We start from the raw sequence: 15,803 nt of genomic DNA on the forward strand, positions 1-15,803 counted from the left end.
CATCGTGACTAAGCCTAAATGTGATAAATTGCGCTGCGACACGTGTATTCCACCAACCTGAATTCCCTTCAAAACAAGGAGACGAGGCCTTAGCCCAGCAGTGAGACATTCAGGCAGGCTGTTTCCATATTCCATCGGACTATGAGAGTGTTGAAATTTTTAGTTGTTTATTCAAAAGCTTATTCACTATAATTTAAAAAATAAACTTAAGCTAGTGTTCATTTTCCAAAAGAAAATGATATATGTCATATATACCGACGGACTGTATTTTAATTATAATTCTGTAAGCTTGATCCGAATATATTACTAAAACAAATTAAACTAATGAAAACTTAGTCTTGCCCGGATTTGAATCCGTGATCTTTGTTTATTGTCTTCCGTGATCTTTATTATCTTGCCTTATTTTTTGTTAGTTGTCTGTATAAGTAGATTTTTTTTAAAGCAGTCAATTCGGCCTCTTATTGATTTTTATTGATAATCGATTTAAATATTTAATTAGGAGCTAGAGCAAACTTACGAAAATTGTTCTTAGTTAATATTGCAAGTTAGTAGTTATAACAACTAATGAAGATATGCAATCTTCGTAATCCTCAGTGACCATTCGCGTTCCATTCCAAACCATATTCATAATTTATGACGCTTGAATTTTGGTTTTTCCAAAACAAACGAAGCGTAAATTATGTTATAGCTTTTCGGCTTGGGACAGCATTGAATATTCGGATATAAATTTTAGCATGAAAGTAGATTTTGGAATTTGGCTATTGATATAATTTGTCTATTTCTTGCCAAAAAATATTGAAATGATTAGTCGTAGTTTCTATCTCCGATTATATTAAATGACTGTTTTGGACAGTGAAACATTGGTTTGTTGTTTGAAAGGATTGCATGTTGTCTCTTCGATAATTTCTCCTTTGGCCATTGGAAAACCCGTCGGAAGCGCCAGCTGTATTCTATAAAACTACCTATTATAAAATAGGTTTTTTTTTACTTGCAAAATGACGAACTCAGTTTCAATTACAAATTGTGTATCTAAACAAAGATCACGGATTCAAATCCGGGCAAGACTAAGTTTTCATTAGTTTAATTTGTTTTTGTAATTCATATAAATTGCTCATAAATGAAGGTAAAAATCGTAAGAAAATCTACCTGTGTAGGATGGAATTCTATCACATGTGTATACACCACTTTGTAGCTGCATGGTGATAATAAATTACAATCTGTCTCCTCAGGCCTTAATTCCCAGAGGCGTGAATTCTTAATGTAGGGCTTTACTTTGTAATATTAATTGAATTAACCCTTCCATGGAAAGGATTTACCGAAAATGGCTCCGAAACACGATGAGTCGAAGGTATCAGGTTTTTCGGTCAATTATGGTAATTAGCAATGTACGTAATGTAAAAATTAATTAATTGCACCGAAACTTCCTGACAGTTTTCAGGCATAATTGAATTAGGCGGCGTATTTCTTAAATCCTCATCAAAATCTTGCACATTCGATGATGTGATGCAATTTAACTCATAAGTTTTCATAATAAAATATGAAACATTTACCTGCTATGGAACTTATTTTGTATTCCTCTATATACCATGACTTGGTCAAAGTGAAATCATCTCATGTCGTATATACGCTTTGACACGTATATACGACTTACCGAGGAGACCAGGACCCCCAAAGTCGAGATGGCCCAGTGGTAAGAACGCGTGAATCTTAACCGATGAACGTGGGTTCAAACCCGGGCAAGCACCTCTGAATTTACATGTGCTTAATTTCTGTTTATAATTCATCTCGTGCTTTTCGGTGAAGGAAAACATCGTGAGGAAACCTGCATGTGTCTAATTTCATCGAAATTCTGCCACATGTGTATTCTACCAACCCGCACTGGAGCAGCGTGGTGGAATAAGCTCCAAACCTTCTCCTCAAAAAAAAAAAAAAAGGGAGAGGAGGCCTTAGCCCAGCAGTGGGACATTTACAGGCTGTTACTGTACTATATACCACCCTAATTAGCAATTTCCAACTATATACCATAACTTATTAAAAAATACTACAATTATTATTACAATTGTCCAGCTATGGGACTAATGTCCTACTGCTACTATCATTTTATTTATTCTAGATCCTACGTTTAAATAATATTTTTTAATATATTTGGTGTAATTTCCTCAAGATTATGACAAAACCGCCGAACAAAATCTATAAAAAATCTCTACGTCAACATAACGGTAGAACAACAGTGGGACTGTTGTCCCAATATTTCATTAAACTTAAGCAGGGGTTAAATTAAGCTATTCCAAGTAACATTGTGGCGGAGGAGCCGTGGATACGGCGGAACACACGCGCGTAGAGTGCCCGGCTTGGGCGGAGCCTCGCGCGGTCCTATCCACGGCTGTAGGTGGGGACCTGTCGCTTCCGGCCGTCGTCGAGAAGATGGCCGGAAGCGAAGAGATCTGGGCGGCAGTGTCACGGTTCAGCGCATGTGTCATGTCGCAAAAGGAGGAGGCAGAGCGGGAGCGGGAGGACGACGTGGACTCGCTCCCGCAACGAAGAAGGAGACCTCTTCGACGGCGACGTGCCTTCGCAGGCCGGACGCTGCCGCAGAGTTAAGGTGTGGTTGGCGGCGGAGCCAGTTTGTTGATCCGCCGCGGGGCTTCAAGCCCTGACGCCCAGCCTCCAGTGGCGGACTCGGGGGAGTCCGTCACGTAACAGGACGGAGGCACAGAGAGGAGGGAGGCGCGCCCCTAACATCCTGGCGCGCTCTCGAGATGGGTCGCCTTATGGCGACGACCGCTGGCGGGGTTGCGGTTGTAAGTCACAACGTTCCCGTGACCCCGCCGCCTTGCGGAGAGGCGGAAATCCGGGGAGGTTTTAGTGGGTAGGACGGTGGCCCTCTGCCCCGTGAGTCCCACATACCCGTCCCGGTCCCCCCGGACCGGGCGGCAGGCGTAAATGCCTTTCCTCCCCGAAAAAAAAAAAAAAAAAAAAAAAAAAAAAAGCTATTCCAAGTAAATTACATGTACATATATCCTCAAGACATTGATGTAACCACCTACCAAATGCAGCATAAAAAAATTCTCCACATCAAAACACCGTTGCCCAGCTATGGGACGGGGCTATTGGACCAAATTCCTATTACATAATATCGATGGTACTTTGCCCGATTGTTTTAGAGTAAGCACGAAATTTATTATAGTAATTGGAAATTCATCCATTAATATGGTATATTTTAAGAATTGACTCGAAGGCTACTTTACAATAAGATTAAGCAAGCATTTCGCTAGTTAATTTGAAATTAATAATATCATTAAAACGCATTTCTTAGACTAACTCAAATTGATGGTAAACGGCACGACGTTCTTTTATGTCGATATGCCCCGACTTTCTCTTGTGATTATCTATGTTTTATTAATTTTTTTTCTATTTTATTGGTTTTCTTTAATTCTAAATCATTTCAATACCATCAATTTCGATGTGCCGGACGACCCGTGACGGCCCCATTTTATTTATCGCCTAATTTTTTTTATTAAGAAATAGTTAATTTACTTTTTTAATTATACTTTTATATCTATCGTTGCAATCATTAATTATTGATTTACTTATTATTAGTTTAAAACAATGACGGTTTGACTCTCGTATGTGATTATCGGGATTCGAAGTGGTTGAGTGAATAGAAACGGATCGCAAATGAACGCGGGCTCGCATCTGGTAGAAATTATTTTTTTGCTTAATACATATTTTTTTCTATTTATTACTTTAAATATATGATTTAAGGGATTGTTAATTATATTCTTTTCTTATATTTATTTCTTTGTCTGTTAGCATCGGCAATTTTAAGCGAAACCTACGATTCCGTAGCACGCAAAGCAAATCTATCATTTTGAGTCTTTTATTCTGAGCATTAGTACTTACTTACTTTCGCAATAGTTAGCATATTTTAGCATTATTTCGGGGCACTACTACTTCGCATGTGCAAACAAAATTAATAGTTAAGAATGTTTTTATAAGAAAAATGGATATATATGATATTTTTTTAATTCGCGTTCCGATAAAGCCATTAGCCGGTGGTAATATCGACAAAGTGGAGGGGTTACTTTTATTACATTTAAATTTTCAGTTTTTTACTTTTATTACTTGTGAAATAATATTTTTTCAAACGTCTTGAAATTAATAATTTTATCTTACCGCGTAGCTATTTCAAATATTAATTTTCAACGAGATCACTTATTAATTATTAGTTTCGCGGATTTGCTAGCATCTAGTTTTTCAATAAATATCTTTCAATAAAATCGAGGCGTGCCGATATTAAAAATTTCCGCTGTCTTTACCGTTGTTAAGTCGGCACGACGCGGAAAAGTTTGGCAATAATTTTAACTGTATTTTGCCTTTTTATTTATTAAACGCGAAATAAAATTAGTTCCCGCATAGCATAAATTTAATTCAAAGTACAGATTTTTAGAAATTTAATTCAAATACAGGTTTTATTTATTTATTTATTTATTAATAACTAAAAATAACGCCACAAAAATGATTTAAGACAAACTCAAAAAAAAAATAAAAAGATGAAAAATAAATAAAGAAAATAAATAGAAAATGTTCTAAGAAATAAAAGAACCTAAAAAATAATGATAAAAAAGAAGACATTGGAAAAAATTAAAACGAGTATCTTACCTCTAAACTCCAGCTGGGCGTACTTCTCTTGCTTACATTTTATTATTTTAAATTTATGTAAATACACGGAGAGCGACATTTTTGGGGTTTATGGAAAAAATCCTTACGGGTTAATTAAAACTTTATCGCGGAAACTTTGAATTTAACCGAGAGAGCGGAATGTGACATCGCTCCCGAAGTTCGAACGCCCACTAGGGGCGCTCGAAGTAGAGGGTATATCCGGACGATCAGGCTTCTGCTCCCTCTTTGGCTCCGACTCGGCCCGGCCGGGCCTTATATACCCTGTGCCTATAGCAGTTATACGTATGTAGGGCGTTTTATCCGGAGTTGCGCTGCGCTTGTTGCGCTTGGCTCATAAAATAAAATATATTCCTATATTATATTTTTATTACATAATATAACGAGATATATTCTTACCTTTTTTTATCTTTTATTATGAAGATTTATAATAAAAAAAGAAGCTAAACCGATGATTATAATATACAAATGTAATTTTTGGTTAAAATTTTCAATTTTGGAAAAAAGGAAAGATTGAAAATGATTTATACGTCGATCATAGTCAGTATAAAACTTATGAGCTTATTTATGTAGGGATAAGTACATTTTATTTTATCAACACCCGGTTGCCGTTTTCCGTGACCGAAATTAATTTAGCCGACCGATGGCATCCCGCAGGTATAAGCTCAGTTTCACGGATAACTAATTCACAATAACAAAAATCTATTGTCGCAAATATGGTCAAGACAAGAATAAATCTACCTTAAATTATTGTGTTAAATAATTAATAATTTTCAAGTAAAGTGAAATGGAAAATTTGTAAGTATTTCATTTATTGTTTTTCTTTCTTGGATATAGTTTTAAATAGTTTTTTAGCTGTAAATTTTACTTGTTCATGTTCGTTGTGGATTTAGTATACTAACTAATAATTTACCTGTATAGCTTCAATAAGTTACGTCTACATTTCTACGGGATATCGTAGCGAGCAAATTTTGACAAAAAACCAGTTATCCACCCGTCTTAAGGTTACATTAAAAGTTGAAAATTGCCTGTAACATTGAATATAAATATAGCTTTCTAATTATATAACAATATAAATTTATATAATTCATACTCAGGTATGTTATTATTTTTATACATTATTTAAAACGAATTAATCAACGATGACGAGAAATAAGACATTTTAAGATTGTACACTGAGGCGAAACAAACCCTGACTTCGCCATATAAATTAAGTCAATTGCTTTAACATTTCTGAACAATGACTAATAATATATGATGACACGATAGACCGTCAGGAGATTTAGATACGTTGCTTTGTCTAAACATGAAGAAACGACTAACAGAATAATTGATACCTAAACAACGGAAAAGAGGTTTCAGTAATTTTAAATTGTGCGTTAGGTAAGAGGATAATCAAGTTTTTAGTTTAAGAGAATAAGCAAGCCACTTAGTCTATCGTATATAATAACGTAACTGGTTTAATCGTGTCGACATTTACGACAATCGTCTTATATACCTGAATGCACCTTATCGTATTTTGTATTTAGGGAAAATATAACTTTCCAGAAAATGGCCCTATTAGGATAGATCATTTGCCAATATCTGTCTTCCAGCCATTCATTCGGATATAACGGGTCTTTAGGCGTTATGTATTGTGATAATAGTAACTCGCTGCTGTGGCGTGAAATAAAGTAAGTGTGTGTTTTATTTATATTTATAGATGTATTATTGTGTTATACCGTGTATTTGTAAAACTTTTTTTTCCGACGCAGAGGCAATAGGCTAGAGAAAAATGATATTGTTAAATTAAATAATAAGCAATTCTATTTTAGCACATTAGCATTGTTCATGAAATTTAACAATTTTAATCATTGACGGTTTCATTAACAGCGTTCGTTTTAGATATTTACGGAGTCTTCATTTTTTATTTGCTAGTTATTTATCCACATGCGATTTTACCATCTTTAAGTACATAAGTAGTTTCATTCTTATATCTCCGGCTCTTATCATCGTAGCGAGATAAATTACAGGTTTTATAAAAATCAGTTCTATCAATCGTTACTGCAGACAATGTATTTTATAATCAGATTAGTGATCAGAATGCAGATCTTAAGCTGATGGATATTCATTATTTCTGTCACTGATGTCTTCTCATGAACAGCTTGGGGAAGTAAAAAGTTAACGGCACTTGTTGCGCGTCGCCGGTTTGCGCCCCGTAGGCCTATATTAAAGAGAGTTCCGACGGGCAAGTGTTTCATTATTATGAGTAGATATTTTAAATATTTAAAATCTAGATATTACGTTATATATACTATAAGGCAAATACAACTATATTAAATGTAATTTGAAGCCGTTGCCGGTGCAGGACATTGATTTTGCCAAAAAACAACTAACAACAAGCTAACGGTATTTATTTAAAATTAAACACTTTTTTATTGAAAGTATAAAGTGGTCGAGTATCTTTGTGTTTTGCTTCTTATAGGCCAAAAACAATAATGTCACCTGATTTTATCGGACGTGCATTATAAACATTAATTTTCTAATTATTCTGCTAGATATATGTTATAACTTACAATATTATTATATAAGGTATCTTGTCCAAAATATGATTTGCTGATGGCGTCAGTATATATGCTCATCTTTATTTTTGTCATCAATCAAATAAATATAATTTTAGTAATATTGTTTTTAGCTAATTATATGATTATGCCTAAACATATATAAAGCAAGTCTATAAACCGATCGATAGAAAACTAAATATCAATATTTGTATTAAAACTATCATTATTCTTTATATATTTTTTTCAATAATCAATTTTTTTATACCGAGTTTATGTGCGCGGTTTCAGCCTGGTTCTTCATATTTTATTCCGGAGTTCTCATAGTGTATCCGTCGTATATGTTTCATAAGTGATTTCATTGTTATATCTCTGGCTCCCGACATCGTAGCGACATAAAACGCATATCAGTTTTTTAATCTAATTACAAGCTTTAAGATACTGAGTATTTAATGAAATACAGTTGTATAGTTTATGCATTATGCTCGAAACAACCATTGCTGCGATCAAAGTTTTTGTTTGTGATCAGGTTTATTAACACCTGCAGATCTCAAAATCATGGTTAATACTTTTGATGTATTTGATGAGCAGTCCTAGAGAGTGCTACACCGATAGCGTAGCACCAGTTTTGCGTCTCATGTCTATATGAAAGAGAGTTCTGACGGGAAAAAGTTTTATCATTATGAGTATATATTTTAAATATTTGAATATAAAATATGACTTTATACATATTCCGCACGTAATTACCGCAGTGGTAATTACGTCAAAAATAATTTAAAGTTGTCACCGGTTCAGAATATTAGTAAAAAAACTAACAATAAGTTGACTTTTTCGTGTTAAAACTCCTAATTATTTTAACATCTTTTTGAAGTATATATGGTCGAGTATTTTTATGTTTTGATACTTATATGTCGAAAGTGATAAAATCACATCTAACCTGATTATGTCGGACGTGCATCATAAGGATAACGACCTTAATTATAAACGTTGCTTAGTAGTGGTAGTAGGTAAACACTGAGATGTCTCTTGCTGCAATTTTTAATTTGACATTCGAAAGAAGAAAAAACAGTATTGTCTAACTGAACACTCGCTAAAAATATGTATAAGTATGGCTGTAAGTTTCTTGTTAGTTCTACGTTGATTTTTTTATAAAAATAAAACTAAATATTATTAAGTCATATTACTATAAAGCAGAAATATTTAATACGTAAGAATAATATTATATTGTCTTTTATCAAAAAGAAAACTTGCTAGATAATGGCGTCAGTTAATATGTTCATCGGAATTTTGGTCAATAATCAAAAATATTTCAGGTAATTGTAAGATTACTTTTTTTTTGTGGACGCAATGTTATTACAGTTGTTTTTTTTTATATTAGTTAAATTATTTACAACGAATGTGTGTTGTATTAGTATACGTAACTTCAGTCGGAAGTTTTTTAGTTTATATTTTGAAGCCCTCATGTTGCTTCCGTCGGGTTTATTTCGTGAATAGTTTTTTTTTTGTTATTTCTTCGGCTCCCGGCATCGTAACGAGGTAAAATACACATCCGTTTTAAAATTCAATTATAAGCTTCACGATACCGGATATTTGATGAAAATTAGTTTTGTAGTTTCCGCTTTATGTTCGAAACAACCATCGCTGGGGGTAATGTATTTTATGATTAGATTACATTACAGATCTTGAGGTCATTCTTAATAGTTATTTCGGTCATTGTCTTCGAAAGCATTCTGGAGCTGGAAAATTATCGGCGTAGCACTTGTTGCGCGTCGCCTTTTGCACTCCGTAGGCCTATATGAAAGAAAGTTCCGACGGGCAAGTGTTTCATTATTAAGAGTAAATATTTGAAACTTAGATATTATATTATATATACTAAATCGCAGATAGATTAGATATTATATTATATATACTATATGGGAACTACATCAGATGTAATTTGAAACATTTGCCGGTGCAGTACGTGTGTACAAAAAAGGACTCTCAATGAGCTAACTGTATTCGTTTTAAAATTTCACATAGTCGTGTATATGTGTGTTTCGCGACTGTTATTATGTTGAAAATAAGTACGTCTCGTCTAAACACATTTTATAGGACGTCCAATAGCAACATTAAGTTTCCAACTAGTTATACATAGATTAGTATAATAAGAAATATGCATGAAAAAAATAAGAACTTTAAGGACACGTTTATTTACAAACAGATATTAAGCATATGAAAACTTAGAGATATTTTATTTGTTTATTTATTTACGCGGATTTAAGCGTCCGATGTTAAGCTATTATCCGATTGTTTTAGCGAAAACAAGTCAACGATCAAAACTCGCCCGTCGAAATACATTACTCTCTAGTATTCCTTTGATCATGCTACAAGCGTGTATCAGTTGTGGTACGCTTTGAAGGATGAATAAGTGAGTTAAAACACAAGCATAAGCACGTTAACAATGATTCAATTTACAAGTGAATGTCGTTATGCTTGTATACTTAGCTCTGCAGCTCTCAAGTTAATGGTATTAATTATTTTTGTCACTGATGCAGCTTGGCACTAGGAAATTATAGGCACTTGTTGCGCCTCGCCGGTTCGCGCCCTGTAGGCCCATATGAAAGAGAGTTCCGATGGACGAGTGTTTTATTATTATGAGTAGATATTTTAAATATTTAAAACTTAGATTTAAAGTTATGTAGATATATGTTATTATTGTTATACTCTAATTGTTCTCATGTAATATTTATACGTAAATGCACTTACCTGTTCTCTCACAAAAAATCTTTCACCAAAGGTTGTCTGTGAGAAATCGTTAGAAGCGATAAGACCGCCTTTGCGCACTATTATTGTTTTTTTTATTATTTTCTATTACTCTTATATTATTTTTATGTTGTGAATGAGCATTAAATAAAATATAATAAGTTTTATGTACTAAACCTCAGTGAAAGCTACAGCAAATTTATTTTGATACCATTACCGGTTCAGCAATTGAATTTAGCTGACTATTATATACTTTTTTATTACTTTCGATGAGTATGAAGATTTAAGATTGTGTTAAAAACAAACGTCACCTTCTAGATAATTTTATAGTATTTGTATTACCAACATAAAGTTTCCAATTAATTCGTAAGTATATAGATTTAATGTAGCTATAGATAGAATGTAGCACGGCAAATCACCGTTAAAAGTCTCGCTGCTGATAGGCTGTTAGGGATCCACTCCTTTTGACGCTTTCATAATTTTATTCGACACAGTCATGTTATCTTCCTCGCGATGTGCGCCGTCGGCTTCGAGCACAGTTTGAGCTATAAACATTGAAAATGCGTCAGTGGAGCTTACTCGAATTTAAACGCACATGTCAGATTTGCGTGCCTTCCAATTTTAATATATAAATATTATAGAAAATGCTCATAACAAGGCTATTTTTTTCATTTATCGTTCTACTACTATACTCATTATATACCGAAGTTACATGCATAATGTTTTCTGGCATAACGCTTTCTTTTAATTATACATTATAAATAATATTCTCCATACATACGGAATGGACAATATAATAAATTGTATTTTTTAATGAATAAATCGGTCTGATTCTTCTAATCTACTGATCTGTAAACATGGCAATGATAATTTTTAGCGTTATTGAAATTATTTTATTTTTGTAAAGTAAGTCAAAGGCGGAGTCTAGCGGTGCAGAGAGGCAATAGTGCCAGCGTCTTGGGTACAATGCCTCAGGAAAATCTTTTAGACGGCGTGTGTTTGCTTTAAATTTGTAATGTGCATTCTGTTCTTTTTATTTTTATTTTGTATTTTATAAAAATGTCTGTACACAAAAATCAACTAAATATTTTTATTATTAAAAGTGATTTTAGAAGCAATTCAGTACAGCCTAAAACTTCTGAATAACTTCGGTCAGAATTCAATTCGGCTTTCATTAATATATACTGCTCAACTACGCATTACTATTCATAAATGTGTGCGCAAACACAGGTCTACTTTATAATAATGAAATGTTATTACAGTTGCTTTGCAAAACTGTGATCGATCGAACGTTGAAATTCCAGGCTGTACTTATTATGTCTAGAATTAGAAATTCCATATATTAAATATTTATTACAGGCGCACCAGATTAAATCTCAGAACCTCAATATCTGCAGCTTTAGAATCTAGGCGCAATACGACGTAGTTATGAGATTTTGAACACATATGGGCCTTAAAGGGGAAGCTAATTACATTACTAGCACGAACCTCGTTACATTCAGGTAGTGATTTGTTACTTGTTACGATTTCGATTGCAGATTCGTTGGTTAATTTTACCTGAGATGAAAAACCACAACTGGAAGTTGCTGGTTTCTCCGGAAAATCTCTTTTTCGTATCGATGGTAAAATTAAAACAACATCGATGAGCTCGCTTTTCTTTATTTTCGTTAGAAACTTCGCCCGGAGTAAATATACTTCCGTTAACATCTAAGTTCCCATGGTGGATCGTGCACCTTGTGTTACTCCCACCACACTACCTCTCCGCTGCATCTTTCTGGAGAGCCTTGTTACTAGTGGGCGGGAGAGTCCAAGTCGGCAGCGGCATGGATGAGTTTCGGGCTGAGTTAATCATAGTATCGATCGAAGCTCCATCGTCCGTCGAGAGTTAGACCTAAATCCTTCACCTAGGCCTGTGCCTCTACTACCGTCCTTAAGAGAGTGACACACGAATAATAGCGCCTCCGTCTTTATAATGGAAATCCTCAAGTTCAACATCACCTCACCATTAGGTCTACCTTTAAGACCATCTGACTTTGAACACACGGGAACCTATCACCGTTACAGTAACAGCCAGTGAATGTCCCACTGCTGGGCTAAGGCCTCCTCTCCCTTTTTGAGGAGAAGATATGGAGCTTATTCTACCACGTTGCTCCAAAGTGGGTTGGTGAAATACACATGTGGCAGAATTTCAGTGAAATTAGACACATGTAGGTTTCCTCACAATGTATTTCCTTCACCGTATAGCACGATATGAATTATAATCACAAATTAAGCGCATGAGAATTCAGTGGTGCTTGCCCGGGTTAGAACCCACGATCATCGGTTAAGAATTACGCGTTCTTACCACTGAGCCATCTCACGTTATCAAAAAGCCGAGATGATCCAGTGCTAAGAGCCCGTGAATTTATATACAATTAAACATTAAATGATACACATTTTTTATTAATTGTTTTACCTCCATAATATGTTTAAAATCAAATGAAAACAATAATTACGTAAATTAAATACCAAGTCACGAGTTTGTTTATTTTGCTACGCTCTCAGCAATATCATCTCCCGTTCTGTGAACCTTTTTTATATTATTTTAGCATGAGCTTGTTCCAACACTGTCAATTTTTATTGTATGGTAACTGTATATTAAAATAAATTTCCAATATCCTCTGACGTGGACTGGTATGTATTGGCTCTCTTGTATTTGTTGAATATATAATTTACATTTCCAAATTCGCATTGCGTTAGTCTCTCCGACAGTTGTTTTAATTAAAGCCATTCGTTGAAATTTCATTCTAATTAAGTAATGAAGGTTCGTTTCATTTCTATCAAAGCACTAATGAATACTGGTTGGTTAATTATTAACAAACACACAATCATTATATATAATGACTGGATTAAAGATTTTAGGAATTCGTTTTTTTACATTTTATTTTGAAAGCGATTCTTATTAAGCTGCTTGAGTTTTTTTCTTACTAAAAATGGTAACTATAATAAAGAAATGAGCGTACTTTAGTTTTTTAATTAATAATTTATATTTTTCAAGACGACGGGAGACGGCTATAACAACAAGCAAGATGTTAAGTAGTCACCTCCGCCCATAATTTAGAAGTCGCTAATTTGTTTTGGCTTGTCAAATAGTTGAGCTGGTCTGTAGCTGATTTACAAAAGATTAAGCTGCTCTTAAACCTGTACAAAATTAGTTTTATTATTTACTTATTAATTATTGTTACTTTGCAGTTCTTAGGTTTTCTTTATTAAAATTAGGATAAACTCCTTTAAAAAAATACTCTTAATTCCATTTTATCGTACTATATAAAAACTAAGCATATGTCACGTTCAAGGTATCAAGATCGAACCCTCAACTATCACATCGCTCATAGAAAACCCGTGTACTGTTAAGCTATTTAATCTTTGCGAAAATATCTTCGCTTTGAATGTTAGGTAAATTATTCCAACGATATTCAGAGTTATGCTGTTTGATTAAATATTAATTTTGTACTCATTGTTAAAACTTGTTATAAATTACAACATCATTCGATATTGAGTGTTTTCTATGAAATGAACTTTCTGTGAAATTTACTCAATATTTCGAATGGTATAAATTTAGCAAAAAAAACTTAACAGTAATTAATTATTTGTGGTGTATTTAATGGTCATAATATATAAGGCTGCAATATCTCGAGTTCTCTTGGATTCGAACCCCAAGTCAGGCAAATTAAAAGTTATTGTTTTTTTGCCGCAAATTCCGCATGAGCATTCCGAAGTCTAGAAGATGAAACTGTGTGCACTCTCGTAATTCGGAAAGCACGTTTAGCCGTTGGTCCTGCGTCTGCTCTGCAGAGAGTGCATCTGTATTGCGCACACACTAATTGTGCTCTATGAAATGTCTTCCACATTTGACTAATCTTCTTTAAAGTTAGCCGCTTTTTCTGAAATCGATCAGGAGGATATCATATTTAAGGTTTTTTTATGTAAGAGAGGGAAAACGAGCAAGAGGACTCATCCGATGGATAGTGACTACCACCGCCCATTGACACCTGCAACAGGGCTTGCAGATGCACTGCAGGCCTTTATATTTAAGGTATCCATTTTGTGCTATTTAATGAACACAGAGGATACTTTAAAACAGTTATAGGCTGTGATTAAAGTTGTTTCTCTGAATTAAATTGAAAAGTCTAGCATATCATCGGTTCACCTACATACATTTATATATTTTAATAACTATACCATTATTACGCAACTCATTTTTATTTGTAGCGTTAGCGTCCTCTGTTTAAACATGAATATTCAAACAATTTAGTTTAAATTAACCAAAGACACGTGTACAAATAAATACCGTAACACATGTCTACATCATAGTAATATGTTACCTCGACTCACGACACGATCACCGTTGTACTCGAGATTAAATGTAAACAGAAATTTTGCATATAAAACCCTAAGATGCGCGGATTTGACGCTGCCAGTACGGGTAGGGATCACGTACAGTCCTATCTAGCAATTATAGTTGCTAATCACACTTCGTCTTCAGACGTCTTGCAATATATATGACGAGATGAATAATTCTCTCTATGAAATAGTACATTAGTTTAGAGTTAATAATTTCATACTCAATCAAACTGTATAAAATCAAACTGTATAAAATCAAACTGTATAAAGTTTAGTATTTATAACGTAAAATGTGTAAAAACGAAGGTCTTTTAAAAGCTTTATATGTTTTAGAAACTACAGATTTCCTACCAAGAATGGTATAACTAAGGGTTCAAAGCTTTTAATGGGATTTTCGTAGTAATAGATGATCGAGTAGACATCTCTACAGCCTTCCCAGAAAACGGTTAGAAATATTCAATTGTGAAATTTAAAAGAATCGTTTTTCGATTGCTTTTAATGATGATTTTTGATAATGACTTTTTAGATCTTTCCAGGCCATTTCAAATTTTAAAAAAATGAGATAAAAAAGTCACTGAGTTTTTTTCAACGGTTCTTCTCTGGTCTGAGGTGTTTATTTCCGAACTGGTAGTATCTTTGTATACATGATATATGATATATGATATTATCTGGTAGTAACACTACTACTACTACTAATACTTACACTGACTTTTGGATAGAAGAAAAATAAAAATTTAAAAAGCACATCAACGTTAACCTTTAGCGTAATGGGTTTGTAATATACCGTATAAATATAAATTACTGCAACGATCTTCAGTTACAGTATAAGCCAGTAATTCCACGTATGTTGAAGGCCATACTGCAATTTTCTACTTATAAGCAGCACTGCATCCACTCACATCCAAACACAGTATTTTAAGGTACACAGTAATTAAAAGGAGTTACTGTACGAGTCATGAGGAGTCATGAACACGTGGAAGGGTGGCAAGAATACTAACAGCATTTTCCCTTTGAATCCTAAGGAGGGCTCGTCTATCAGCAGTAATAAGATGAGTCAATAAGACGAAGCTATAAACTACTATATGTAGGTTAGGTATTATATCTAGGGAGTGGTTCTTATCAATAAAATCGTTTTTCAATAATTAAATCAATCTCACAGTTTTTCAATAATTAAGTCACACGTCAAAAGCTTCATTCACATCATCCTCGTTATAATCTTCGTTTCTGATTTATGTAATACAGGTATTTGAGCCTAGCTCAGAAAACATTATAATTTGTTACTTTTTATGTGAATAAAGATTATTATTATTATTATTAATCTCCATTAGTACTCATACCTCATCCATATTAAAGTTATCCAACAATAGTTTTGTTTTCTTGTTTTTCTATTCTTCCCTGGTGTAACAAATTTACAGGTTGATACTTCAGCCATTTTTCTTCACACAACACGCAAAGGAA

Source organism: Nymphalis io, chromosome Z (genome assembly GCF_905147045.1).
Source record: "Nymphalis io chromosome Z, ilAglIoxx1.1, whole genome shotgun sequence".
Lineage (NCBI taxonomy): Eukaryota > Metazoa > Arthropoda > Insecta > Lepidoptera > Nymphalidae > Nymphalis > Nymphalis io.